Raw genomic sequence first — 5,000 nt, 5'->3', positions numbered from 1 at the left:
AGCACACCACACCTCACCTCACGCCCCCACCCCACCCCACCCCTGTTGAGATGACAAGCTCAACACATGCGGACATTGATGATGGACCGCCTGGTTAGATGGGTCCACACGTCTACACTTAGCACGTCGGTGGTCATTATGACTCTCACATGGCCACTGACTCATTACTTATTATATTCAGGTTGTTACACCTATTTACAGCTGGCATAGTTATAGCGCCAGTCAACTATGTAGTCGGTTATGCATTGTTTGACTTAGTAGGCCACTTTCCTTTTATGTTGTATCTTATCTATACTTTGTGTACATTGTAAAGTGTGTGGAAGAAGAAGAAGAAATCAGCAAGAAAACGTTTTGGCCTCCATCTCTCTTCTTGTCTCTTGAGTGAGCTTCTCCTTGTGCATTCTGTGTGTGTTCGGCGCAGCATCTTGAGCAACCCCCTCCACCACGCGATTCTTGACATGGTATCAGAGCCGCGCCATTGAGAGAGGCTAATTTCGAAGGTTGAAGCAAAGGAGAAGAAGCAAGGTTCGAGCAAGCAAGCTACGGGTAAGAATCTCTCCCATTCTTCCACTCCTTCTCTTGGATAGTGCCTGTGGAGGCACTGGAAGCAGGGCAGAGCAAAAATCTCAGATTGCAGTGAGATTTGGTGTGCGCGAAGAGCACTGTATATTCTGCAGATCTGCCCTTTAGGGCTTTCCCGCAGAGATTTTGGGCATTTGAGGCCGTTTCAGGGCCCGTTTTAGAGCCGCAAGGTTGCGGACAGTAGTTTCGGGGTACACTGTGACTTCGACTGTATTGACCGAACGTGGGTGCGCAGGTTACAGATTTCAGATCTGTAAGTTCAAAGGTATTTACCAGTGAGTAAACACAAGGTTTATCTGCAAAAAAGGTTGCAGATTGCATGTATTGTTGAGCAGACAGTTAAAAAGGCTGTCTGGTGTATTGCTGTGCACTACAGGTCCAGGGTTGCAGAAGATTTACTTGCTGTTGGTATTAATTTTGTGATAATGGCAGAGAATAGTGGAAGCCCTATCATTGAGAAGCTCGACAAGAATAACTACCCTTCATGGAAGTTCCGTGTCACGAACTTCCTTATTGGAAAAGGCCTCTACGAGTTTGTTTCAGGTGAAGAAAAGGAACCGGAGATGAGTGATCCTCCAACTGCAGAAGAGACAAAGGCATGGAAGGAATGGAATGCAAAGGATAAAAAGGTCATGTATTGGTTGTCTGCAGTAATTGACAATAATATGCTGGGACACATTAGAAATGCAGAGAATTCATATGCAGCTTGGACCATACTTGAAAGTATGTTTTCTGTAAATACAAAGGCACGAAAGATTCAACTCAAGCAAGAGTTGAATACATTGAAGAAAGGGAAGATGTCTATCAATGAGTATGCACTGAAGGTAAGAAGCATTGCAGATGCATTGGCAGCGATTGATGCAATGCCCGATGATGATGATTTGGTGTCGTCTACCTTGGGTGGACTTAACAATGAAAAGGCTTGGAAGTCTTTTGTAACTTCTGTATATGTCAGAAAGCCATTTCCAGATTTTGATGAGTTGGTCTCCCTTATGATCACTGAAGAGATCAACATGCAGAGTGAGACACCGGAAAGAAGTGGTGAACAGGTCCAAGCTTTCTACTCCAGTTCAGGAAGGGGACGTGGCAGGTTCTCTTCAAGAGGCCGTGGTACAGGACGTGGTAGTGATAACCAGCAAAACAGATTGAATCAGCAATTTGGCGATATGCAGGTTTCAGGAGGTCGTGGTAACTTTAGAGGCAGGGGGAGCTTTAGAGGAAGAGGTGGATGGCAGAGCAGAGGTTTTAACAACTCTGGTATTGTGTGCCACTACTGTGGCAAAACAGGTCATATTGCAGCCCAATGTTATGCTAAGAGAGATGATATCCGCAGTGGTAAGTTGCAGCAAGGAAACTATGCATCGTCTTCACGACAGAATGAAGATAAAAATGAACGTTTGTTCGTTATGCAGCATATGCTGAATGCTGTTATAGGAAAGGGAACACATGAATATGTTTGGTATGTTGATTCAGGTGCATCCAATCATATGACCAGCCATGCAGAATGGTTTGGAGAGATGCAGGATTTGCAGAATGCAGGCTATGTGCAGACGGGTGATGACTCATGCCACCCAATTTCACACATTGGAAAAGTTTCCTTGTCCTTGCATGATGGTAAGACAAAGAGTCTTTCAGATGTATTGCATGTGCCATCTATTACAAAGAACTTGGTGTCAGTCGGTCAAATGGTAGAGCAAGGGCTACAAGTCAGATTTAATGCAAAGGGCTGCTTTGTAGAAGACTTCAATGACAAGTGCAGGTTGGTAGCAAAGGGAAGTAGAGTTGGACGTATGTTCACTCTAGATGCTGGAATTCCTACTATGAATGCGGCTATGTATGCCAAAGGAAAAGGTGTTGTTGCAGACATTGAAATTTGGCACAAACGCATTGGACATGCAAATGTACAAAGGCTGAAATTAATGCAGTCCAAAGGGTTGGTTACAGGTTTGCCTACTTTTAAAGTTGCAGAATTTCAGAAGGTATGTGAAGCATGTCAGTTTGGTAAGCAGGCAAGACAACCCTTTTCACATGATAGAGATGTAAGCAGAAATATCCTTGATGTTGTGCATACAGACATTTGGGGGCCTACACAAAATATATCTCTTGGAGGCAGTTCATACTTTGTCACATTCATTGATGATTGTTCTAGAAAGCTGTGGGTATATTTTATGAAGGAAAAGAGTGAAGCTTTTGAGCACTTTAGAACTTTCAAGGCTACAGTTGAAAGAGAAACAGGCTTGAAAGTAAAGTGCCTGAGGTCAGATGGAGGGGGAGAGTACCTCTCAAATGAGTTCAGTGATTTTCTGAGGTCTCATGGGATAAAGAGACAGTTCACATGCAGGTATACCCCACAGCAAAATGGGGTTGCAGAAAGGAAAAACAGGCATATTGCAGAAGTTGCACGCGCCTTGATGGCTGAAAAGAATATGCCTAAGCATTTTTGGTCTGAGGCTGTTCATACTGCTGTTTATATTATGAACAGAACTCCCACAGCTGCAGTTCATGGTATGACCCCCGAAGAATGTTTTACAGGTAAGAAGCCTGATGTTTCACACTTGAAAGTATTTGGCTGCATTGCGTATGTTCATGTGCCAGATGAGTTGCGGAAGAAACTGGATCCAAAGGCTGAAAAGTGTATCTTTATTGGATACTCTTTAGAGCAAAAAGGGCATCGCTGTTACAACCCTGTCACATGTAAGTTCAGAGTGAGCAGGGATGTCATCTTTGATGAAATGAGCAGTTGGTATGCATCTAGTGGTGATGCATTGGATGATGATGATGATCATGACACTCATGTGCAGGCTGAAAAGCAAGAATCACGAACTCTTAGTGGACAAGAGAAATCATCTGGTAGTCCTTGGTCTGGGAGACTGAGTACCTCTACATCTTCGGGTGCACCTAGTAGCACTACAGGTAAAGACAAAGGAAAGAATAAAGTGTCAGAAGGCATTGATACGGTTCTTGATGGAGACTCCAGTGGCTCAGAGAGCTTGGATGATGAGCTTGGCATTCCTTCAGTGAGGACTCCAGGTGTGCAGAGAGCACGTGTTAATGCAAAGACTCCATTGAGTGATCCAGTGGTACGCAGGTCTAGCAGGGTGAGATACCCTGTTAAAAGATTTGGTTTTGAGGGTTATGCAGCTCACCATTATGCTTATATGGTGAAACTAGTTGAGGATGTTGAGCCCACATGTTTTGAGGAGGCTGTTGGTCATGCTCATTGGGATGCAGCAATGGATGATGTAAGTGGGTTTATAAGATTAAGCACAATGCAGATGGTTCTATTAGCAGGTACAAAGCTAGGCTGGTTGCAAAAGGCTATGCGCAAACATATGGCATAGATTATCATGAAACCTTCAGTCCAGTTGCTAGGATGGCAACTGTCAGATGTGTGATTGCTTTGGCAGCAGCCAAAGATTGGAGGTTGCAGCAAATGGATGTAAAGAATGCCTTCTTGCATGGTGATTTGCAGGAAGAAGTGTATATGGATCAGCCAGCAGGTTATAAAGATTTAGAGCATCCCACGTATGTGTGCAGGTTGAAGAAGGCACTTTATGGGCTCAAGCAAGCACCAAGAGCATGGTCTGACAAGATCAGAGAGTATCTTGTCAATATTGGCTTTTATGTTTCTGATGCTGATCACTCACTTTATGTGAGAAAGGGAGATGCAGGTTTGGTCATCATAGTCATCTATGTGGATGACTTGATTATTACAGGTGATAGTGATAGTGGGATTGCTGAAGTCAAGGGCTATTTAAAGATGAAGTTTGAGATGAAGGATTTAGGTGAGCTAAGGTACTTCCTTGGCATTGAGGTGATCAGATGTGATGATGGTATATGGCTGTTCCAAAGACAGTATGGCTTGGATATGTTGTCCAAGTATGGTATGACTGCATGCAAACCACTTTCAGTCCCGTTGGAGCAGAATGTAAAGCTGAGTGCTGATGTTGGGGATGAGATAGAAGACCCTACTATGTTCAGGAGGATAGTGGGGAGTTTGATCTACATGACCATTACAAGGCCAGACTTGAGCTACGCTGTTGGTCTTGTGAGTCAGTTTATGCAAGTACCTAGAAAGCCACATTTGGATGCAGTCACACGCATATTGAGATATGTGAAGTCCACATTACATTATGGACTTTTCTATGAGGCAGGTACAGATGTACAGGTGTTTGGATACACAGATGCAGATTGGGCTGGTAGTATGTCTGATAGAAGATCTACCAGCGGATACATGTTCTCTCTTGGTAGTGCAGCAGTTGCATGGAGTAGCAAAAAGCAATCTACAGTTGCTTTGTCGAGTACAGAGGCTGAGTATAGAGGTGCTGCTGTTGCAGCATGTGAGGTAGTATGGCTGCAAAAGCTATTGGCTGATTTGGATGTCCAGGTGGAAGGTCCAGTTGTCATTTATTGTGACA

This window comes from Lygodium microphyllum, chromosome 30 (assembly GCF_053477565.2).
Source record: "Lygodium microphyllum isolate KBCC chromosome 30, Lygodium_microphyllum_v1.1.10, whole genome shotgun sequence".
Taxonomy (NCBI): Eukaryota; Viridiplantae; Streptophyta; class Polypodiopsida; order Schizaeales; family Lygodiaceae; genus Lygodium; species Lygodium microphyllum.
Note: the sequence above shows the minus strand (reverse complement) of the source record.